The 25,473-nt window shown below is 49.6% G+C and overlaps 3 non-coding genes across 3 annotated transcripts; all 3 read right to left on the bottom strand.

The window, feature by feature from the left end:
* Nucleotides 1–3,017: 3,017 nt before the first annotated feature.
* Nucleotides 3,018–3,131, bottom strand: LOC139274450 (U5 spliceosomal RNA). Its single transcript, XR_011595508.1, has one exon. It is a non-coding gene; the product is annotated as a U5 spliceosomal RNA (small nuclear RNA).
* A 7,383-nt stretch (nucleotides 3,132–10,514) lies between these two features.
* Nucleotides 10,515–10,628, bottom strand: LOC139274451 (U5 spliceosomal RNA). The gene has a single exon (XR_011595509.1). It is a non-coding gene; the product is annotated as a U5 spliceosomal RNA (small nuclear RNA).
* Nucleotides 10,629–18,008: 7,380 nt separating this feature from the next.
* LOC139274471 (U5 spliceosomal RNA) lies at nucleotides 18,009–18,122 on the bottom strand. Its single transcript, XR_011595529.1, has one exon. It is a non-coding gene; the product is annotated as a U5 spliceosomal RNA (small nuclear RNA).
* Nucleotides 18,123–25,473: the final 7,351 nt, after the last annotated feature.

Consider the following 25,473-nt stretch of genomic DNA (forward strand, 5'->3'; position numbering starts at 1 on the left):
CACTGCCGGTAACTGCTGAAGTGCAGCAGCCTGCACTCCTGCAAGAACAGCAGGTCTGCTTTGACCTTGGCGAGGTAGCCCAAGGTGGAAACACATCGTGTAGTGGATTTTACGCAACGCACGTTAATAGATGCAATTTTTAAATCTATGTTTAAGTTACAGGTTACAGTTCAAAACATTTACATTTCAAATAAACTGTCCTTTACGTTGGAGACCTGTCCAGTGGCCGGTTCCTGCAAACATAGATTTTCAATGTAAAAGTCTACTTCACCTGGGCTGGCATACTGGTCTTTTTTTTAATTTCAAAATATACTTTATTCATATAAAAATTTGTACAGTACATTCAAAAGCAGTTCAGTACATTTAGCTGCGGTCAGCAATCCCATACACTATATTTGGGTGCTGACAGCAGTTCCATTCGATACATTTCCTTGCTTTTCATTTCAAGTACAATTCGGTACAATACGGGATACATTGTAGTACATTCGACAAATTACATTACATGTGTCACTATACAGTACACGGAATGGCTGATGGTACATTTACATATTTTCTTTTCAATGTGCATTATGAAACAGACCTTGCATTGTACATGGCACTACATAGGTGTTTATAGATGATGGTGCTCCATGTACACAAAAAAGAAGTTACAAGTACGGCCCGAGGGGAGTTTTGAACAGATTCCTGCCCCCGGGTTTATCGTGGCAGAAGGGCTTTAAACTGTGGCCCTTCCCCACCGTGCCTTTGCGGCAGCTGCACCAATTTTAAGTGCGTCCCTCAGCACGTTGTCCTGGATCTTGGATTGCACCAGTCTGCAACACACAGACATGGACATCTCCTTGCTCTGGAAGACCAGCAAGTTTCGGCAAGACCAAAGAGCGTCTTTGACTGAGTTGATGACCCTCCAGCAGCAGGGATGTCTGTCTCAGTGTGTGTCACTGGGAACAGTCCGTAGAGCACAGAGACTTGTGTTCCGGAGCTGCTTGGGATGAACCTCGACAGAAACTACTGCATCTCTTTCCAAACCTGCCTTGCGAAGGCGCAATCCTGAAGGAGATGGGTGACAGTCTCGTCCGCCCTGCAGTCGACTCGGGGGCACTGTGCCGTGTTGCTGAGACGTGTGCTGTGCATGAACGCTCTGACGGGTAGGGCCCTCCTCACCGCCAACCAAGCTACGTCTTGGTGCTTGTGTGAAAGCTCTGGCGATAAGACGTTCTGCCAAACGAGTTCGACAGTCCGCTCAGCGAACCACCCGACAGGGTCCACCCTCGGCTTCTTTCGTAGGGCGTCCAGGATGTTACGTGCTGACCACTGTTTTATGGCCTTGTGGTCAAAGGGGTTTTTTGTGAAAAACTTTTCCACGAAGGACAGGTGGACAGGCAACAATGGGGACAGGTAGAAACTCAGCACGTAGTGACACTTGGTGTTTGCGTACTGGGGGTCTGTGCACAGCTTGATGCAGCCGCACACAAAGGTGGCCATCAGGATGAGGGCCACGTTCGGAACATCCTTTCTTCCACTGTCCAGAGATTTGTACATTGTATCTCTGCGGACACGCTCCATTTTGGACCTCCAGACAAAGTGGAAGACAGCCCGGGTGACTGCCGTGGCACAGGAGCGAGAGATGGGCCAGACCTGTGCCACATGCAGCAAACCCGAGAGCACCTCACTCCTGATGACCAGGTTCTTTCCTGCCATGGAGAGGAAGCGCAGCTTCCACCATCCCAGTTTTTGCATCACTTTGACGACACGCTCTTCCAGGTTTTTGGCGCATGCCCCGTCCGCTCCGAACCATATTCCCAACACCTTCAGGTAATCTGGCTTAACGGTGAAGGGGATAAAGGATCGGTCAGTTGCCAAAGAACATGGCCTCACTTTTGCTGCGATTGACCTTCGCTCCCAAGGCCAGTTCAAACTGGTTGCAGATTGTGAGCAATCTGCGGACCGACTGCGGATCCGAGCAAAAGATGGCCACATCATCCACATACAGAGAGGTCTTAACCTGAGCGCCTCCGCTGCCTGGGATCGTCACCCCTCTAATGCCCGCATCCTTCCTAATGGACCCGGCAAAGGGCTCGATACAACACACAAACAAGACAGACGAGAGAGGACAGCCTTGCCTGACTCCAGATCTGATCAGAAAGCTTTCAGTTTCCCACCCGTTGATTAGAACTGCGCTACAGTTATACAGAGTATTGGTGAGACCACACCTGGAATACTGCGTGCAGTTTTGGTTTCCATATTTACGAAAGGATATACTTGCTTTGGAGGCAGTTCAGAGAAGGTTCCAGAGATGAGGGGGTTGACTTATGAGGAAAGGTTGAGTAGGTTGGACCTCTACTCATTGGAATTCAGATGAATGAGAGGTAATGGTATTGAAACGTATAAAATTATGAGGGGGCTTGACAAGGTGGATGCAGAGAGGATGTTTCCACTGATGGGGGAGACTAGAACTAGAGGGCATAATCTTAGAATAAGGGGCCGCCAGAGATGAGAAGGAATTTCTTCTCTCAGAGGCTTATAAATCTGGAATTTGCTGCCTCGGAGAACTGTTGAAATTTGAACATTGAATAAATTTAAGACAGAAATAGTCAGTTTCTTGAGTGATAAGGGGAGCGGGCGGGGAAGTGGAGCTGAGTCCATGATCAGATCAGCCATGATCTTATTGAATAGCGGAGCAGAAGAAGAGCCATATTACCTACTCCTATTTCTTATGTTTAGCTCTGTCAAGCCTGTCTGGTGGCTGGTGTACAAAGACCACTACACGTGAAAACAATCCACGCACAGGCATCCTCCCACGCTCCAAGATTTAGTTCGGAATCTGGAGTTTTAAGATTCTTCTGAAAGCTGGCGACCCCCAGGTGGGCAAGTTAACTCCCACAAACAAGTGCTTTACTACGACATTCACAACTACAACAAGTAGAACCAATAGCCAAATCATCAGCAGTCATCGCAACCAGTACAAAGCCACACCTACTACATAACGCAAAGATCAGTCTGTTTTTGAACAATAAGACAGCCCCACTAAAGCAGAGCCTCGAAAAATTAATTAAAACTCTGAATGTTACTCTCCACGGAAATCTTTAGTAAAAGGCGAAAGATTTATACGATCTGAAGAGAAACCAGAGGGTACTGATTGTTCCCGCGCAGCTCCTCGCCCACAAGCGACGGCTTGCCTCTTTAACGTTGGGCTGAGCCGCTAGAACTAACTTCTAGAAAAGATATATTACCACAAATCAATACAGCGCGAGGGAAAGTAACTGGAAACTTCAGTGTCCGTGAAAATCAGTTAAACCTGAAGTTTATTTTAGTTTCTTGCTAGTATTATGAAGAACATTGTCGGTATGTAAATGAGCTTGAGCTTTGTGTGGGCTGGGTTTACAGTGACGTGTCCAATTCTTCGGTACAACTTTACTTCGGGTTTTTATTCTCTCTCGGTGTGATTTGAAGCTTAAGGTAAACATTTTGGATCAGTGCGGTTTCTGCTCGTGAGCAAACGTGTTTTAGTTTTTTTTTGAAATTCGTAGCCAATCGTTCCAATTCTTTGTCAAATCACAAACGCCAGAGGTCACCTTGGGCGCATTCAAGGATCACTCTGCGCCAATGCTCTTAGCCAAAAGGCCGAGAGCCACTGCACCGTTCCTGGAAGTACTGCAATACCAGGTTCGTGCCATGGAGGTGGATGGGTCAAGCCACCCCACCCACCCATACAGGAAGCATTAACACAATGAGAGCAGACACAGAGCTCAGAGCCGTGCACTGTCCACGTCTAGTATCCATTTCACTGATTTCAATGATATAAACCAGACTTGTTACTGTATTGGTCTGAATTTTGTTAAATTTCAAAATGTACTTTATTCATATAAAAATTTGTACAGTACATTCAAAAGCAGTTCAGTACATTTAGCTGCGGTCAGCAATCCCACACACTACATTTGGCTGCTGACGGCAGTTCCGTTCGATACATTTCCTTGCTTTTCATTTCAAGTACAATTCGGTACAATACGGGATACATTGTAGTACATTCGCCAAATTACATTACATGTGTCACTATACAGTACACGGAATGGGTGACGGTACATTTAATTTTTTTTTTCTTTTCAACGTGCATTACGAAACAGACCTTGCATTGTACATGGCACGACATAGGTGTTTACAGATCATGGTGCTCCATGTACACAAAAAAGAAGTTCCAAGTACGGCCCGAGGGGAGTTTTGAACTGATTCCTGCCCCAGGGTTTACCGTGGCAGAAGGGCTTTAAATGGTGGCCCTTCCCCACTGTGCCTTTGCGGCGGCTGCACCAATTTTTAGTGCGTCCCTCAGCACGTAGTCCTGGATCTTGGTTTGCGTCAGTCTGCAACACGCAGATGTGGACGTCTCCTTGCTCTGGAAGACCAGCAAGTTTTGGCAAGACCAAAGAGCGTCTTTGACCGAATTGATGGCCCTCCAGCAGCAGGTGATGTCTGTCTCGGTGCGTGTCCCTGGGAACAGCCCATAGAGCACAGAGTCCTGTGTTATGGAGCTGCTTGGGATGAACCTCGACAGCAACCACTGCATCTCTTTCCAGACCTGCCTTGCAAAGGCACAATCCTGAAGGAGATGGGTGACAGTCTTGTCCACCCGCAGCCGACTCGGGGGCACCATGCCGTGTTGCTGAGACGTCGGCTGTGCATGAACGCTCTGACGGGTAGGGCCCTCCTCACTGCCAACCAAGCTACGTCTTGGTGCTTGTGTGAAAGCTCTGGCGATGAGATGTTCTGCCAAACGAGTTCGACAGTCCGCTCAAGGAACCACCCGACAGGATCCACCCTCTCCTTCTTTCGTAGGGCGTCCAGGACCTTACGTGCTGACCACTGTTTTATGGCTTTGTGGTCAAATGGGTTTTTTGTGAAAAATTTTCCACGAAGGACAGGTGGACAGGCATGGTCCAACTGGTGCGGGCATTTTGCGGCAGCGTGGACAGGCCCATTCTTCGCAACAAAGGGGACAGGTAGAACCACAGCACGTAGTGACACTTGGTGTTTGTGTACCGGGGGTCTGTGCACAGCTTGATGCAACCGCACACAAAGGTGGCCCTCAGGATGAGGGCCACGTTCGGAACATCCTTTCCACCACTGTCCAGAGATTTGTACATTGTGTCTCTGCGAACACAGTCCATTTTGGACCTCCAGACAAAGTGGAAGACGGCCCGGGTGACTCGCGCGGCACAGGAGCGAGGGATGGGCCAGACCTGTGCCACGTGTAGCAACCCCGAGAGTAGCTCACTCCTGATGACCAGGTTCTTTCCTGCCATGGAGAGGAAGCACAGCTTCCACCATTCCAGTTTTTGCTTCACTTTGGCGATACGCTATTCCAAGTTTTTGGCACATGCCCCGTCCGCTCCGAACCATATTCCCAACACCTTCAGGTAATCTGGCTTAATGGTGAAGGGAATAAAGGATCGGTCGGCCCAGTTGCCAAAGAACAAGGCCTCACTTTTGCTGCAATTGACCTTCACTCCCGAGGCCAGTTCAAACTGGTCGCAGATTGTGAGCAATCTGCGGACCGACTGCGGATCCGAGCAAAAGATGGCTACGTCATCCATGTACAGGGAGGTCTTGACCTGAGCGCCTCTGCTGCCTGGGATCGTCACCCCTCTAATGCCTGCATCCTTCCTGATGGACCCGTCAAAGGGCTCGATACAACACACAAACAAGACAGACGAGAGAGGACAGCCTTGCCTGACTCCAGATCTGATCGTAAAGCTTTCAGTTTCCCACCCGCTGATTAGAACTGCGCTACTGATGTCTCTGTAGAGCAGTTGGATCCAATTGCGGATACCCGCCCCAAACCCCATTTTGGAGAGCACGTCCATCAGGTACGTGTGCGATATCCTGTCAAAGGCCTTCTCCTGTTCTAAGCTGATTAAGCAGGTGTCCACCCCACTGTCCTGCACGTAGGCGATCGTATCCCTGAGTAGCACCAGGCTATCAGAGATCTTCCTGCCAGGGACAGCGCAGGTCTGGTCCGGGTGAATCACCAGCTCAAGAGCAAACTTGCGCCTGTTGGCGATGACCTTTGCCAGGATCTTGTAGTCCACATTGAGCAGTAAAATGGGCCGCCAGTTTTTGATTTCCTCCCTCTCCCCCTTCTGCTTGTAGATGAGGGTGATGATGCCTTTCCTCATCCATTCTGACATACTGCCAGCCAGAAGCATACCCTCGTACACTTCCAGCAGGTCTGGGCCCATCCAGTCCCACAGAGCCGAATACAACTCGATCGGTAAGCCATCGCTTCTGGGAGTTTTACTCGTTGCAAGGGACCAGACGGCCTTTGTCATCTCATCCAGAGTTAGCGGGTGGTCCAGACTCTCCTGCTCGCTGTCGTTTAGGACCTCCGTGATAGACGACAGGAACGACTGGGAGGCCGTGTGGCCTGTGGGCTTGACGTCGTACAGCCTGGCATAGAAGGATTTGCTGATCCTCAGCATGTCAGGCTGCGAAAACGTCACAGAACCGTCTTCTCCCTTTAGGCTGGTGATCACAGAGCTCCCCCTGTGTACCTTTTGGAAGAAGAAGCGCGAACATGTCTCATCCTGCTCGATGGAGCGGACTCTGGAGCGGAAATGATTTTGGAGGACTCTGAGACAAAGAGCAAGACTTTCTGGCCTTTCACCTCTTCGAGTTCCTCCGCGACATCGACTCCCATCGACTGCAACAGGAGCAGGTTTTGCATGCTCTTCTGGAGTTGGGACAATTCCTTCTGTCTCCCTCTCGCCTCCTGAACACCATTGCGGATGAAAAACCTCTTGATGTTTGTCTTGATTGTTTCCCACTAGTGCATCGGGGAATCGCAGAGGGGTTTTACGGTTCTCCAACCTTTGTAATCCCTCTTGAGTTCCTCCACGTTTTCCGGAGTCAACAGTTTCACGTTCAGCTTCCATATCCCTCTGCCAACTTTCTGGTTTTCCTGTGGGCAAAAGTCGGCCAGTAGGAGGCAGTGGTCAGAGAAGAACACCAGTGTGACATCGGTGGATCTGACCTTGAGCGTGTGGGACACAATAAGGAAGTCTATTCTAGAACGGACGGACCCGTCTGGTCTCGGCCAGGTGTATCTGCGCGGTGCTCCGTCTGCAGGGTTGCTGAAGATGTCGCACAGCTTGGCGTCTTTTACAGCATCCATCAGGAGTTTGGACGTGGCGTCCAGTTTGCTGTCGGCTCTGCTGGATCGTCCAGCCGCATCGATGATGCAGTTGAAGTCACCACCCAGAATGACCGGCCTGGTCGTCGCCAGCAGCAGTGTGAGCTGCTGGAAGAGGGCCAGCCACTCGCTTCTGAGAGGCGAGACATACACGTTAATTTTTGTACATTACATCTGCTACGAGGAGGCGGATGCCCACCACCTCCTTAACTTCAGTGATGGTGAAGTGGCCTCCCCACAGCAGAATGCCTAGGCCGGAAGACCAGCAGTCGTTGCCTCCTGACCATATGGATGGTCCATGGGCCCACCATCGTGACCACTGCCGGTAACTGCTGAAGTGCAGCAGCCTGCACTCCTGCAAGAACAGCAGGTCTGCTTTGACCTTGGCAGGGTAGCCCAAGGTGGAAACATTTCGTGTAGTGGATTTTACGCTACGCACGTTAATAGATGCAATTTTTAAATCTATGGTTAAGTTACAGGTTACAGTTCAAAACATTTACATTTCAAATAAACTGTCCTTTACGTTGGAGACCTGTCCAGTGGCCGGTTCCTGCAAACATAGATTTTCAATGTAAAAGTCTACTTCACCTGGGCTGGCATACTGGTCTTTTTTTTAATTTCAAAATATACTTTATTCATATAAAAATTTGTACAGTACATTCAAAAGCAGTTCAGTACATTTAGCTGCGGTCAGCAATCCCATACACTACATTTGGGTGCTGACAGCAGTTCCATTCGATACATTTCCTTGCTTTTCATTTCAAGTACAATTCGGTACAATACGGGATACATTGTAGTACATTCGACAAATTACATTACATGTGTCACTATACAGGACACGGAATGGCTGATGGTACATTTACATATTTTCTTTTCAACGTGCATTATGAAACAGACCTTGCATTGTACATGGCACTACATAGGTGTTTATAGATGATGGTGCTCCATGTACACAAAAAAGAAGTTACAAGTACGGCCCGAGGGGAGTTTTGAACAGATTCCTGCCCCCGGGTTTATCGTGGCAGAAGGGCTTTAAACTGTGGCCCTTCCCCACCGTGCCTTTGCGGCAGCTGCACCAATTTTAAGTGCGTCCCTCAGCACGTAGTCCTGGATCTTGGATTGCACCAGTCTGCAACACGCAGACATGGACATCTCCTTGCTCTGGAAGACCAGCAAGTTTCGGCAAGACCAAAGAACGTCTTTGACTGAGTTGATGACCCTCCAGCAGCAGGGATGTCTGTCTCAGTGTGTGTCCCTGGGAACAGTCCGTAGAGCACAGAGACTTGTGTTCCGGAGCTGCTTGGGATGAACCTCGACAGAAACTACTGCATCTCTTTCCAAACCTGCCTTGCGAAGGCACAATCCTGAAGGAGATGGGTGACAGTCTCGTCCGCCCTGCAGTCGACTCGGGGGCACTGTGCCGTGTTGCTGAGACATCGGCTGTGCATGAACGTTCTGATGGGTAGGGCCCTCCTCACCGCCAACCAAGCTATGTCTTGGTGCTTGTGTGAAAGCTCTGGCGATAGGACGTTCTGCCAAACGAGTTCGACAGTCCGCTCAGCGAACCACCCGACAGGGTCCACCCTCGGCTTCTTTCGTAGGGCGTCCAGGATGTTACGTGCTGACCACTGTTTTATGGCCTTGTGGTCAAAGGGGTTTTTTGTGAAAAACTTTTCCACGAAGGACAGGTGGACAGGCAACAATGGGGACAGGTAGAAACTCAGCACGTAGTGACACTTGGTGTTTGCGTACTGGGGGTCTGTGCACAGCTTGATGCAGCCGCACACAAAGGTGGCCATCAGGATGAGGGCCACGTTCGGAACATCCTTTCTTCCACTGTCCAGAGATTTGTACATTGTATCTCTGCGGACACGCTCCATTTTGGACCTCCAGACAAAGTGGAAGACGGCCCGGGTGACTGCCGTGGCACAGGAGCGAGAGATGGGCCAGACCTGTGCCACATGCAGCAAACCCGAGAGCACCTCACTCCTGATGACCAGGTTCTTTCCTGCCATGGAGAGGAAGCGCAGCTTCCACCATCCCAGTTTTTGCATCACTTTGACGATACGCTCTTCCAGGTTTTTGGCGCATGCCCCGTCCGCTCCGAACCATATTCCCAACACCTTCAGGTAATCTGGCTTAACGGTCAAGGGGATAAAGGATCGGTCAGTTGCCAAAAAACAGGGCCTCACTTTTGCTGCGATTGACCTTCGCTCCCAAGGCCAGTTCAAACTGGTTGCAGATTGTGAGCAATCTGCGGACCGACTGCGGATCCGAGCAAAAGATGGCCACATCATCCACATACAGAGAGGTCTTAACCTGAGCGCCTCCGCTGCCTGGGATCGTCACCCCTCTAATGCCCGCATCCTTCCTAATGGACCCGGCAAAGGGCTCGATACAACACACAAACAAGACAGACGAGAGAGGACAGCCTTGCCTGACTCCAGATCTGATCAGAAAGCTTTCAGTTTCCCACCCGTTGATTAGAACTGCGCTACAGTTATACAGAGTATTGGTGAGACCACACCTGGAATACTGCGTGCAGTTTTGGTTTCCATATTTACGAAAGGATATACTTGCTTTGGAGGCAGTTCAGAGAAGGTTCCAGAGATGAGGGGGTTGACTTATGAGGAAAGGTTGAGTAGGTTGGACCTCTACTCATTGGAATTCAAATGAATGAGAGGTAATGGTATTGAAACGTATAAAATTATGAGGGGGCTTGACAAGGTGGATGCAGAGAGGATGTTTCCACTGATGGGGGAGACTAGAACTAGAGGGCATAATCTTAGAATAAGGGGCCGCCAGAGATGAGAAGGAATTTCTTCTCTCAGAGGCTTATAAATCTGGAATTTGCTGCCTCGGAGAACTGTTGAAATTTGAACATTGAATAAATTTAAGACAGAAATAGACAGTTTCTTGAGTGATAAGGGGAGCGGGCGGGGAAGTGGAGCTGAGTCCATGATCAGATCAGCCATGATCTTATTGAATAGCGGAGCAGAAGAAGAGCCATATTACCTACTCCTATTTCTTATGTTTAGCTCTGTCAAGCCTGTCTGGTGGCTGGTGTACAAAGACCACTACACGTGAAAACAATCCACGCACAGGCATCCTCCCACGCTCCAAGACTTGGTTCGGAATCTGGAGTTTTAAGATTCTTCTGAAAGCTGGCGACCCCCAGGTGGGCAAGTTAACTCCCACAAACAAGTGCTTTACTACGACATTCACAACTACAACAAGTAGAACCAATAGCCAAATCATCAGCAGTCATCGCAACCAGTACAAAGCCACACCTACTACATAACGCAAAAATCAGTCCGTTTTTGAACAATAAGACAGCCCCACTAAAGCAGAGCCTCGAAAAATTAATTAAAACTCTGAATGTTACTCTCCACGGAAATCTTTAGTAAAAGGCGAAAGATTTATACGATCTGAAGAGAAACCAGAGGGTACTAATTGTTCCCGCGCAGCTCCTCGCCCACAAGCGACGGCTTGCCTCTTTAACGTTGGGCTGAGCCGCTAGAACTAACTTCTAGAAAAGATATATTACCACAAATCAATACAGCGCGAGGGAAAGTAACTGGAAACTTCAGTGTCCGTGAAAATCAGTTAAACCTGAAGTTTATTTTAGTTTCTTGCTAAGTATTATGAAGAACATTGTGGGTATGTAAATGAGCTTGAGCTTTGTGTGGGCTGGGTTTACAGTGACGTGTCCAATTCTTCGGTACAACTTTACTTCGGGTTTTTATTCTCTCTCGGTGTGATTTGAAGCTTAAGGTAAACATTTTGGATCAGTGCGGTTTCTGCTCGTGAGCAAACGTGTTTTAGTTTTTTTTTGAAATTCGTAGCCAATCGTTCCAATTCTTTGTCAAATCACAAACGCCAGAGGTCACCTTGGGCGCATTCAAGGATCACTCTGCGCCAATGCTCTTAGCCAAAAGGCCTAGAGCCACTGCACCGTTCCTGGAAGTACTGCAATACCAGGTTCGTGCCATGGAGGTGGATGGGTCAAGCCACCCCACCCACCCATACAGGAAGCATTAACACAATGAGAGCAGACACAGAGCTCAGAGCCGTGCACTGTCCACATCTAGTATCCATTTCACTGATTTCAATGATATAAACCAGACTTGTTACTGTATTGGTCTGAATTTTGTTAAATTTCAAAATGTACTTTATTCATATAAAAATTTGTACAGTACATTCAAAAGCAGTTCAGTACATTTAGCTGCGGTCAGCAATCCCACACACTACATTTGGCTGCTGACGGCAGTTCCGTTCGATACATTTCCTTGCTTTTCATTTCAAGTACAATTCGGTACAATACGGGATACATTGTAGTACATTCGCCAAATTACATTACATGTGTCACTATACAGTACACGGAATGGGTGACGGTACATTTAAATTTTTTTTTCTTTTCAACGTGCATTACGAAACAGACCTTGCATTGTACATGGCACGACATAGGTGTTTACAGATCATGGTGCTCCATGTACACAAAAAAGAAGTTCCAAGTACGGCCCGAGGGGAGTTTTGAACTGATTCCTGCCCCAGGGTTTACCGTGGCAGAAGGGCTTTAAATGGTGGCCCTTCCCCACTGTGCCTTTGCGGCGGCTGCACCAATTTTTAGTGCGTCCCTCAGCACGTAGTCCTGGATCTTGGTTTGCGTCAGTCTGCAACACGCAGATGTGGACGTCTCCTTGCTCTGGAAGACCAGCAAGTTTTGGCAAGACCAAAGAGCGTCTTTGACCGAATTGATGGCCCTCCAGCAGCAGGTGATGTCTGTCTCGGTGCGTGTCCCTGGGAACAGCCCGTAGAGCACAGAGTCCTGTGTTATGGAGCTGCTTGGGATGAACCTCGACAGCAACCACTGCATCTCTTTCCAGACCTGCCTTGCAAAGGCACAATCCTGAAGGAGATGGGTGACAGTCTTGTCCACCCGCAGCCGACTCGGGGGCACCATGCCGTGTTGCTGAGACGTCGGCTGTGCATGAACGCTCTGACGGGTAGGGCCCTCCTCACTGCCAACCAAGTTACGTCTTGGTGCTTGTGTGAAAGCTCTGGCGATGAGATGTTCTGCCAAACGAGTTCGACAGTCTGCTCAGGGAACCACCCGACAGGATCCACCCTCTCCTTCTTTCGTAGGGCGTCCAGGACCTTACGTGCTGACCACTGTTTTATGGCTTTGTGGTCAAATGGGTTTTTTGTGAAAACTTTTCCACGAAGGACAGGTGGACAGGCATGGTCCAACTGGTGCGGGCATTTTGCGGCAGCGTGGACAGGCCCATTCTTCGCAACAAAGGGGACAGGTAGAACCACAGCACGTAGTGACACTTGGTGTTTGTGTACCGGGGGTCTGTGCACAGCTTGATGCAACCGCACACAAAGGTGGCCCTCAGGATGTGGGCCACGTTCGGAACATCCTTTCCACCACTGTCCAGAGATTTGTACATTGTGTCTCTGCGGACACAGTCCATTTTGGACCTCCAGACAAAGTGGAAGACGGCCCGGGTGACTGCCGCGGCACAGGAGCGAGGGATGGGCCAGACCTGTGCCATGTGTAGCAACCCCGAGAGTAGCTCACTCCTGATGACCAGGTTCTTTCCTGCCATGGAGAGGAAGCACAGCTTCCACCATTCCAGTTTTTGCTTCACTTTAGCGATATGCTATTCCAAGTTTTTGGCGCATGCCCCGTCCGCTCCGAACCATATTCCCAACACCTTCAGGTAATCTGGCTTAATGGTGAAGGGAATAAAGGATCGGTCGGCCCAGTTGCCAAAGAACATGGCCTCACTTTTGCTGCAATTGACCTTCACTCCCGAGGCCAGTTCAAACTGGTCGCAGATTGTGAGCAATCTGCGGACCGACTGCGGATCCGAGCAAAAGATGGCTACGTCATCCATGTACAGGGAGGTCTTGACCTGAGCGCCTCTGCTGCCTGGGATCGTCACCCCTCTAATGCCTGCATCCTTCCTGATGGACCCGGCAAAGGGCTCGATACAACACACAAACAAGAGACGAGAGAGGACAGCCTTGCCTGACTCCAGATCTGATCGTAAAGCTTTCAGTTTCCCACCGCTGATTAGAACTGCGCTACTGATGTCTCTGTAGAGCAGTTGGATCCAATTGCGGATACCCGCCCCAAACCCCATTTTGGAGAGCACGTCCATCAGGTACGTGTGCGATATCCTGTCAAAGGCCTTCTCCTGCTCTAAGCTGATTAAGCAGGTGTCCACCCCACTGTCCTGCACGTAGGCGATTGTATCCCTGAGTAGCACCAGGCTATCAGAGATCTTCCTGCCAGGGACAGCGCAGGTCTGGTCCGGGTGAATCACCAGCTCAAGAGCAAACTTGCGCCTGTTGGCGATGACCTTTGCCAGGATCTTGTAGTCCACATTGAGCAGTAAAATGGGCCGCCAGTTTTTGATTTCCTCCCTCTCCCCCTTCTGCTTGTAGATGAGGGTGATGATGCCTTTCCTCATCGATTCTGACATACTGCCAGCCAGAAGCATACCCTCGTACACTTCCAGCAGGTCTGGGCCCATCCAGTCCCACAGAGCCGAATACAACTCGACCGGTAAGCCATCGCTTCTGGGAGTTTTACTCGTTGCAAGGGACCAGACGGCCTTTGTCATCTCATCCAGAGTTAGCGGGTGGTCCAGACTCTCCTGCTCGCTGTCGTTTAGGACCTCCGTGATAGATGACAGGAACGACTGGGAGGCCGTGTGGTCTGTGGGCTTGACGTCGTACAGCCTGGCATAGAAGGATTTGCTGATCCTCAGCATGTCAGGCTGCGAAAACGTCACAGAACCGTCTTCTCCCTTTAGGCTGGTGATCACAGAGCTCCCCCTGTGTACCTTTTGGAAGAAGAAGCGCGAACATATCTCATCCTGCTCGATGGAGCGGACTCTGGAGCGGAAATGATTTTGGAGGACTCTGAGACAAAGAGCAAGACTTGCTGGCCTTTCACCTCTTCGAGTTCCTCCGCGACATCGACTCCCATCGACTGCAACAGGAGCAGGTTTTGCATGCTCTTCTGGAGTTGGGACAATTCCCTCTGTCTCCCTCTCGCCTCCTGAACACCATTGCGGATGAAAAACCTCTTGATGTTTGTCTTGATTGTTTCCCACCAGTGCATCGGGGAATCGCAGAGGGGTTTTACGGTTCTCCAACCTTTGTAATCCCTCTTGAGTTCCTCCACATTTTCCGGAGTCAACAGTTTCACGTTCAGCTTCCATATCCCTCTGCCAACTTTCTGGTTTTCCTGTGGGCAAAAGTCGGCCAGTAGGAGGCAGTGGTCAGAGAAGAACACCAGTGTGACATCGGTGGATCTGACCTTGAGCGTGTGGGACACAAACAGGAAGTCTATTCTGGAACGGACGGACCCGTCTGGTCTCGGCCAGGTGTATCTGCGCGGTGCTCCGTCTGCAGGGTTGCTGAAGATGTCGCACAGCTTGGCGTCTTTTACAGCATCCATCAGGAGTTTGGACGTGGCGTCCAGTTTGCTGTCGGCTCTGCTGGATCGTCCAGCCGCATCGATGATGCAGTTGAAGTCACCACCCAGAATGACCGGCCTGGTCGTCGCCAGCAGCAGTGTGAGCTGCTGGAAGAGGGCCAGCCACTCGCTTCTGAGAGGCGAGACATACACGTTAATTTTTGTACATTACATCTGCTACGAGGAGGCGGATGCCCACCACCTCCTTAACTTCAGTGATGGTGAAGTGGCCTCCCCACAGCAGAATGCCTAGGCCGGAAGACCAGCAGTCGTTGCCTCCTGACCATATGGATGGTCCATGGGCCCACCATCGTGACCACTGCCGGTAACTGCTGAAGTGCAGCAGCCTGCACTCCTGCAAGAACAGCAGGTCTGCTTTGACCTTGGCGAGGTAGCCCAAGGTGGAAACACATTGTGTAGTGGATTTTACGCTACGCACGTTAATAGATGCAATTTTTAAATCTATGTTTAAGTTACAGGTTACAGTTCAAAACATTTACATTTCAAATAAACTGTTCTTTACGTTGGAGACCTGTCCAGTGGCCGGTTCCTGCAAACATAGATTTTCAATGTAAAAGTCTACTTCACCTGGGCTGGCATACTGGTCTTTTTTTTTCTTTCAAAATATACTTTATTCATATAAAAATTTGTACAGTACATTCAAAAGCAGTTCAGTACATTTAGCTGCGGTCAGCAATCCCATACACTACATTTGGGTGCTGACAGCAGTTCCATTCGATACATTTCCTTGCTTTTCATTTCAAGTACAATTCGGTACAATACGGGATACATTGTAGTACATTCGACAAATTACATTACATGTGTCACTATACAGTACACGGAATGGCTGATGGTACATTTACATATTTTCTTTTCAACGTGCATTATCAAACAGACTTGCATTGTACATGGCACTACACAGGTGTTTATAGATGATGGTGCTCCATGTACACAAAAAAGAAGTTACAAGTACGGCCCGAGGGGAGTTTTGAACAGATTCCTGCCCCCGGGTTTATCGTGGCAGAAGGGCTTTAAACTGTGGCCCTTCCCCACCGTGCCTTTGCGGCAGCTGCACCAATTTTAAGTGCGTCCCTCAGCACGTAGTCCTGGATCTTGGATTGCACCAGTCTGCAACACGCAGACATGGACATCTCCTTGCTCTGGAAGACCAGCAAGTTTCGGCAAGACCAAAGAGCGTCTTTGACTGAGTTGATGACCCTCCAGCAGCAGGGATGTCTGTCTCAGTGTGTGTCCCTGGGAACAGTCCGTAGAGCACAGAGACTTGTGTTCCGGAGCTGCTTGGGATGAACCTCGACAGAAACTACTGCATCTCTTTCCAAACCTGCCTTGCGAAGGCGCAATCCTGAAGGAGATGGGTGACAGTCTCGTCCGCCCTGCAGTCGACTCGGGGGCACTGTGCCGTGTTGCTGAGACGTCGGCTGTGCATGAACGCTCTGACGGGTAGGGCCCTCCTCACCGCCAACCAAGCTACGTCTTGGTGCTTGTGTGAAAGCTCTGGCGATAAGACGTTCTGCCAAACGAGTTCGACAGTCCGCTCAGCGAACCACCCGACAGGGTCCACCCTCAGCTTCTTTCGTAGGGCGTCCAGGATGTTACGTGCTGACCACTGTTTTATGGCCTTGTGGTCAAAGGGGTTTTTTGTGAAAAACTTTTCCACGAAGGACAGGTGGACAGGCAACAATGGGGACAGGTAGAAACTCAGCACGTAGTGACACTTGGTGTTTGCGTACTGGGGGTCTGTGCACAGCTTGATGCAGCCGCACACAAAGGTGGCATTCAGGATGAGGGCCACGTTCGGAACATCCTTTCTTCCACTGTCCAGAGATTTGTACATTGTATCTCTGCAGACACGCTCCATTTTGGACCTCCAGACAAAGTGGAAGACGGCCCGGGTGACTGCCGTGGCACAGGAGCGAGAGATGGGCCAGACCTGTGCCACATGCAGCAAACCCGAGAGCACCTCACTCCTGATGACCAGGTTCTTTCCTGCCATGGAGAGGAAGCGCAGCTTCCACCATCCCAGTTTTTGCATCACTTTGACGATACGCTCTTCCAGGTTTTTGGCGCATGCCCCGTCCGCTCCGAACCATTTTCCCAACACCTTCAGGTAATCTGGCTTAACGGTGAAGGGGATAAAGGATCGGTCAGTTGCCAAAGAACATGGCCTCACTTTTGCTGCGATTGACCTTCACTCCCAAGGCCAGTTCAAACTGGTTGCAGATTGTGAGCAATCTGCGGACCGACTGCGGATCCAAGCAAAAGATGGCCACATCATCCACATACAGAGAGATCTTAACCTGAGCGCCTCCGCTGCCTGGGATCGTCACCCCTCTAATGCCCGCATCCTTCCTAATGGACCCGGCAAAGGGCTCGATACAACACACAAACAAGACAGACGAGAGAGGACAGCCTTGCCTGACTCCAGATCTGATCAGAAAGCTTTCAGTTTCCCACCCGTTGATTAGAACTGCGCTACAGTTATACAGAGTATTGGTGAGACCACACCTGGAATACTGCGTGCAGTTTTGGTTTCCATATTTACGAAAGGATATACTTGCTTTGGAGGCAGTTCAGAGAAGGTTCCAGAGATGAGGGGGTTGACTTATGAGGAAAGGTTGAGTAGGTTGGACCTCTACTCATTGGAATTCAGATGAATGAGAGGTAATGGTATTGAAACGTATAAAATTATGAGGGGGCTTGACAAGGTGGATGCAGAGAGGATGTTTCCACTGATGGGGGAGACTAGAACTAGAGGGCATAATCTTAGAATAAGGGGCCGCCAGAGATGAGAAGGAATTTCTTCTCTCAGAGGCTTATAAATCTGGAATTTGCTGCCTCGGAGAACTGTTGAAATTTGAACATTGAATAAATTTAAGACAGAAATAGACAGTTTCTTGAGTGATAAGGGGAGCGGGCGGGGAAGTGGAGCTGAGTCCATGATCAGATCAGCCATGATCTTATTGAATAGCGGAGCAGAAGAAGAGCCATATTACCTACTCCTATTTCTTATGTTTAGCTCTGTCAAGCCTGTCTGGTGGCTGGTGTACAAAGACCACTACACGTGAAAACAATCCACGCACAGGCATCCTCCCACGCTCCAAGATTTAGTTCGGAATCTGGAGTTTTAAGATTCTTCTGAAAGCTGGCGACCCCCAGGTGGGCAAGTTAACTCCCACAAACAAGTGCTTTACTACGACATTCACAACTACAACAAGTAGAACCTATAGCCAAATCATCAGCAGTCATCGCAACCAGTACAAAGCCACACCTACTACATAACGCAAAGATCAGTCTGTTTTTGAACAATAAGACAGCCCCACTAAAGCAGAGCCTCGAAAAATTAATTAAAACTCTGAATGTTACTCTCCACGGAAATCTTTAGTAAAAGACGAAAGATTTATACGATCTGAAGAGAAACCAGAGGGTACTGAATATTCCCGCGCAGCTCCTCGCCCACAAGCGACGGCTTGCCTCTTTAACGTTGGGCTGAGCTGCTAGAACTAACTTCTAGAAAAGATATATTACCACAAATCAATACAGCGCGAGGGAAAGTAACTGGAAACTTCAGTGTCCGTGAAAATCAGTTAAACCTGAAGTTTATTTTAGTTTCTTGCTAAGTATTATGAAGAACATTGTGGGTATGTAAATGAGCTTGAGCTTTGTGTGGGCTGGGTTTACAGTGACGTGTCCAATTCTTCGGTACAACTTTACTTCGGGTTTTTATTCTCTCTCGGTGTGATTTGAAGCTTAAGGTAAACATTTTGGATCAGTGCGGTTGAGCAAACGTGTTTTAGTTTTTTTTTGAAATTCGTAGCCAATCGTTCCAATTCTTTGTCAAACCAGAGGTCACCTTGGGCGCATTCAAGGATCACTCTGCGCCAATGCTCTTAGCCAAAAGGCCTAGAGCCACTGCACCGTTCCTGGAAGTACTGCAATACCAGGTTCGTGCCATGGAGGTGGATGGGTCAAGCCACCCCACCCACCCATACAGGAAGCATTAACACAATGAGAGCAGACACAGAGCTCAGAGCCGTGCACTGTCCACGTCTAGTATCCATTTCACTGATTTCAATGATATAAACCAGACTTGTTACTGTATTGGTCTGAATTTTGTTAAATTTCAAAATGTACTTTATTCATATAAAAATGTGTACAGTACATTCAAAAGCAGTTCAGTACATTTAGCTGCGGTCAGCAATCCCACACACTACATTTGGCTGCTGACGGCAGTTCCGTTCGATACATTTCCTTGCTTTTCATTTCAAGTACAATTCAGTACAATACGGGATACATTGTAGTACATTCGCCAAATTACATTACATGTGTCACTATACAGTACACGGAATGGGTGACGGTACATTTAAATTTTTTTTTCTTTTCAACGTGCATTACGAAACAGACCTTGCATTGTACATGGCACGACATAGGTGTTTACAGATCATGGTGCTCCATGTACACAAAAAAGAAGTTCCAAGTACGGCCCGAGGGGAGTTTTGAACTGATTCCTGCCCCAGGGTTTACCGTGGCAGAAGGGCTTTAAATGGTGGCCCTTCCCCACTGTGCCTTTGCGGCGGCTGCACCAATTTTTAGTGCGTCCCTCAGCACGTAGTCCTGGATCTTGGTTTGCGTCAGTCTGCAACACGCAGATGTGGACGTCTCCTTGCTCTGGAAGACCAGCAAGTTTTGGCAAGACCAAAGAGCGTCTTTGACCGAATTGATGGCCCTCCAGCAGCAGGTGATGTCTGTCTCGGTGAGTGTCCCTGGGAACAGCCCGTAGAGCACAGAGTCCTGTGTTATGGAGCTGCTTGGGATGAACCTCGACAGCAACCACTGCATCTCTTTCCAGACCTGCCTTGCAAAGGCACAATCCTGAAGGAGATGGGTGACAGTCTTGTCCACCCGCAGCCGACTCGGGGGCACCATGCCGTGTTGCTGAGACGTCGGCTGTGCATGAACGCTCTGACGGGTAGGGCCCTCCTCAATGCCAACCAAGCTACGTCTTGGTGCTTGTGTGAAAGCTCTGGCGATGAGATGTTCTGCCAAACGAGTTCGACAGTCTGCTCAGGGAACCACCCGACAGGATCCACCCTCTCCTTCTTTCGTAGGGCGTCCAGGACCTTACGTGCTGACCACTGTTTTATGGCTTTGTAGTCAAATGGGTTTTTTGTGAAAAATTTTCCACGAAGGACAGGTGGACAGGCATGGTCCAACTGGTGCGGGCATTTTGCGGCAGCGTGGACAGGCCCATTCTTCGCAACAAAGGGGACAGGTAGAACCACAGCACGTAGTGACACTTGGTGTTTGTGTACCGGGGGTCTGTGCACAGCTTGATGCAACCGCACACAAAGGTGGCCCTCAGGATGAGGGCCACGTTCGGAACATCCTTTCCACCACTGTCCAGAGATTTGTACATTGTGTCTCTGCGGACACAGTCCATTTTGGACCTCCAGACAAAGTGGAAGACGGCCCGGGTGACTGCCGCGGCACAGGAGCGAGGGATGGGCCAGACCTGTGCCACGTGTAGCAACCCCGAGAGTAGCTCACTCCTGATGACCAGGTTCTTTCCTGCCATGGAGAGGAAGCACAGCTTCCACCATTCCAGTTTTTGCTTCACTTTGGCGATACGCTATTCCAAGTTTTTGGCGCATGCCCCGTCCGCTCCGAACCATATTCCCAACACCTTCAGGTAATCTGGCTTAATGGTGAAGGGAATAAAGGATCGGTCGGCCCAGTTGCCAAAGAACATGGCCTCACTTTTGCTGCAATTGACCTTCACTCCCGAGGCCAGTTCAAACTGGTCGCAGATTGTGAGCAATCTGCGGACCGACTGCGGATCCGAGCAAAAGATGGCTACGTCATCCATGTACAGGGAGGTCTTGACCTGAGCGCCTCTGCTGCCTGGGATCGTCACCCCTCTAATGCCTGCATCCTTCCTGATGGACCCGGCAAAGGGCTCGATACAACACACAAACAATACAGACGAGAGAGGACAGCCTTGCCTGACTCCAGATCTGATCGTAAAGCTTTCAGTTTCCCACCCGCTGATTAGAACTGCGCTACTGATGTCTCTGTAGAGCAGTTGGATCCAATTGCGGATACCCGCCCCAAACCCCATTTTGGAGAGCACGTCCATCAGGTACGTGTGCGATATCCTGTCAAAGGCCTTCTCCTGTTCTAAGCTGATTAAGCAGGTGTCCACCCCACTGTCCTGCACGTAGGCGATCGTATCCCTGAGTAGCACCAGGCTATCAGAGATCTTCCTGCCAGGGACAGCGCAGGTCTGGTCCGGGTGAATCACCAGCTCAAGAGCAAACTTGCGCCTGTTGGCGATGACCTTTGCCAGGATCTTGTAGTCCACATTGAGCAGTAAAATGGGCCGCCAGTTTTTGATTTCCTCCCTCTCCCCCTTCTGCTTGTAGATGAGGGTGATGATGCCTTTCCTCATCGATTCTGACATACTGCCAGCCAGAAGCATACCCTCGTACACTTCCAGCAGGTCTGGGCCCATCCAGTCCCACAGAGCTGAATACAACTCGACCGGTAAGCCATCGCTTCTGGGAGTTTTACTCGTTGCAAGGGACCAGACGGCCTTTGTCATCTCATCCAGAGTTAGCGGGTGGTCCAGACTCTCCTGCTCCCTGTCGTTTAGGACCTCCGTGATAGATGACAGGAACGACTGGGAGGCCGTGTGGTCTGTGGGCTTGACGTCGTACAGCCTGGCATAGAAGGATTTGCTGATCCTCAGCATGTCAGGCTGCGAAAACGTCACAGAACCGTCTTCTCCCTTTAGGCTGGTGATCACAGAGCTCCCCCTGTGTACCTTTTGGAAGAAGAAGCGCGAACATGTCTCATCCTGCTCGATGGAGCGGACTCTGGAGCGGAAATGATTTTGGAGGACTCTGAGACAAAGAGCAAGACTTGCTGGCCTTTCACCTCTTCGAGTTCCTCCGCGATATCGACTCCCATCGACTGCAACAGGGGCAGGTTTTGCATGCTCTTCTGGAGTTGGGACAATTCCCTCTGTCTCCCTCTCGCCTCCTGAACACCATTGCGGATGAAAAACCTCTTGATGTTTGTCTTGATTGTTTCCCACCAGTGCATCGGGGAATCGCAGAGGGGTTTTACGGTTCTCCAACCTTTGTAATCCCTCTTGAGTTCCTCCACGTTTTCCGGAGTCAACAGTTTCACGTTCAGCTTCCATATCCCTCTGCCAACTTTCTGGTTTTCCTGTGGGCAAAAGTCGGCCAGTAGGAGGCAGTGGTCAGAGAAGAACACCAGTGTGACATCGGTGGATCTGACCTTGAGCGTGTGGGACACAAACAGGAAGTCTATTCTGGAACGGACGGACCCGTCTGGTCTCGGCCAGGTGTATCTGCGCGGTGCTCCATCTGCAGGGTTGCTGAAGATGTCGCACAGCTTGGCGTCTTTTACAGCATCCATCAGGAGTTTGGACGTGGCGTCCAGTTTGCTGTCGGCTCTGCTGGATCGTCCAGCCGCATCGATGATGCAGTTGAAGTCACCACCCAGAATGACCGGCCTGGTCGTCGCCAGCAGCAGTGTGAGCTGCTGGAAGAGGGCCAGCCACTCGCTTCTGAGAGGCGAGACATACACGTTAATTTTTGTACATTACATCTGCTACGAGGAGGCGGATGCCCACCACCTCCTTAACTTCAGTGATGGTGAAGTGGCCTCCCCACAGCAGAATGCCTAGGCCGGAAGACCAGCAGTCGTTGCCTCCTGACCATATGGATGGTCCATGGGCCCACCATCATGACCACTGCCGGTAACTGCTGAAGTGCAGCAGCCTGCACTCCTGCAAGAACAGCAGGTCTGCTTTGACCTTGGCGAGGTAGCCCAAGGTGGAAACACATCGTGTAGTGGATTTTACGCTACGCACGTTAATAGATGCAATTTTTAAATCTATGTTTAAGTTACAGGTTACAGTTCAAAACATTTACATTTCAAATAAACTGTCCTTTACGTTGGAGACCTGTCCAGTGGCCGGTTCCTGCAAACATAGATTTTCAATGTAAAAGTCTACTTCACCTGGGCTGGCATACTGGTCTTTTTTTTAATTTCAAAATATACTTTATTCATATAAAAATTTGTACAGTACATTCAAAAGCAGTTCAGTACATTTAGCTGCGGTCAGCAATCCCATACACTACATTTGGGTGCTGACAGCAGTTCCATTCGATACATTTCCTTGCTTTTCATTTCAAGTACAATTCGGTACAATACGGGATACATTGTAGTACATTCGACAAATTACATTACATGTGTCACTATACAGGACACGGAATGGCTGATGGTACATTTACATATTTTCTTTTCAACGTGCATTATGAAACAGACCTTGCATTGTACATGGCACTACATAGGTGTTTATAGATGATGGTGCTCCATGTACACAAAAAAGAAGTTACAAGTACGGCCCGAGGGGAGTTTTGAACAGATTCCTGCCCCCGGGTTTATCGTGGCAGAAGGGCTTTAAACTGTGGCCCTTCCCCACCGTGCCTTTGCGGCAGCTGCACCAATTTTAAGTGCGTCCCTCAGCACGTAGTCCTGGATCTTGGATTGCACCAGTCTGCAACACGCAGACATGGACATCTCCTTGCTCTGGAAGACCAGCAAGTTTCGGCAAGACCAAAGAGCGTCTTTGACTGAGTTGATGACCCTCCAGCAGCAGGGATGTCTGTCTCAGTGTGTGTCCCTGGGAACAGTCCGTAGAGCACAGAGACTTGTGTTCCGGAGCTGCTTGGGATGAACCTCGACAGAAACTACTGCATCTCTTTCCAAACCTGCCTTGCGAAGGCGCAATCCTGAAGGAGATGGGTGACAGTCTCGTCCGCCCTGCAGTCGACTCGGGGGCACTGTGCCGTGTTGCTGAGACGTCGGCTGTGCATGAACGCTCTGACGGGTAGGGCCCTCCTCACCGCCAACCAAGCTACGTCTTGGTGCTTGTGTGAAAGCTCTGGCGATAAGACGTTCTGCCAAACGAGTTCGACAGTCCGCTCAGCGAACCACCCGACAGGGTCCACCCTCGGCTTCTTTCGTAGGGCGTCCAGGATGTTACGTGCTGACCACTGTTTTATGGCCTTGTGGTCAAAGGGGTTTTTTGTGAAAAACTTTTCCACGAAGGACAGGTGGACAGGCAACAATGGGGACAGGTAGAAACTCAGCACGTAGTGACACTTGGTGTTTGCGTACTGGGGGTCTGTGCACAGCTTGATGCAGCCGCACACAAAGGTGGCCATCAGGATGAGGGCCACGTTCGGAACATCCTTTCTTCCACTGTCCAGAGATTTGTACATTGTATCTCTGCGGACACGCTCCATTTTGGACCTCCAGACAAAGTGGAAGACGGCCCGGGTGACTGCCGTGGCACAGGAGCGAGAGATGGGCCAGACCTGTGCCACATGCAGCAAACCCGAGAGCACCTCACTCCTGATGACCAGGTTCTTTCCTGCCATGGAGAGGAAGCGCAGCTTCCACCATCCCAGTTTTTGCATCACTTTGACGATACGCTCTTCCAGGTTTTTGGCGCATGTCCCGTCCGCTCCGAACCATATTCCCAACACCTTCAGGTAATCTGGCTTAACGGTGAAGGGGATAAAGGATCGGTCAGTTGCCAAAGAACATGGCCTCACTTTTGCTGCGATTGACCTTCGCTCCCAAGGCCAGTTCAAACTGGTTGCAGATTGTGAGCAATCTGCGGACCGACTGCGGATCCGAGCAAAAGATGGCCACATCATCCACATACAGAGAGGTCTTAACCTGAGCGCCTCCGCTGCCTGGGATTGTCACCCCTCTAATGCCCGCATCCTTCCTAATGGACCCGGCAAAGGGCTCGATACAACACACAAACAAGACAGACGAGAGAGGACAGCCTTGCCTGACTCCAGATCTGATCAGAAAGCTTTCAGTTTCCCACCCGTTGATTAGAACTGCGCTACAGTTATACAGAGTATTGGTGAGACCACACCTGGAATACTGCGTGCAGTTTTGGTTTCCATATTTACGAAAGGATATACTTGCTTTGGAGGCAGTTCAGAGAAGGTTCCAGAGATGAGGGGGTTGACTTATGAGGAAAGGTTGAGTAGGTTGGACCTCTACTCATTGGAATTCAGATGAATGAGAGGTAATGGTATTGAAACGTATAAAATTATGAGGGGGCTTGACAAGGTGGATGCAGAGAGGATGTTTCCACTGATGGGGGAGACTAGAACTAGAGGGCATAATCTTAGAATAAGGGGCCGCCAGAGATGAGAAGGAATTTCTTCTCTCAGAGGCTTATAAATCTGGAATTTGCTGCCTCGGAGAACTGTTGAAATTTGAACATTGAATAAATTTAAGACAGAAATAGACAGTTTCTTGAGTGATAAGGGGAGCGGGCGGGGAAGTGGAGCTGAGTCCATGATCAGATTGAATAGCGGAGCAGAAGAAGAGCCATATTACCTACTCCTATTTCTTATGTTTAGCTCTGTCAAGCCTGTCTGGTGGCTGGTGTACAAAGACCACTACACGTGAAAACAATCCACGCACAGGCATCCTCCCACGCTCCAAGATTTAGTTCGGAATCTGGAGTTTTAAGATTCTTCTGAAAGCTGGCGACCCCCAGGTGGGCAAGTTAACTCCCACAAACAAGTGCTTTACTACGACATTCACAACTACAACAAGTAGAACCAATAGCCAAATCATCAGCAGTCATCGCAACCAGTACAAAGCCACACCTACTACATAACGCAAAGATCAGTCTGTTTTTGAACAATAAGAC

The sequence above is a fragment of the Pristiophorus japonicus genome, chromosome 9, assembly GCF_044704955.1.
Source record: "Pristiophorus japonicus isolate sPriJap1 chromosome 9, sPriJap1.hap1, whole genome shotgun sequence".
NCBI classification, from domain to species: domain Eukaryota; kingdom Metazoa; phylum Chordata; class Chondrichthyes; family Pristiophoridae; genus Pristiophorus; species Pristiophorus japonicus.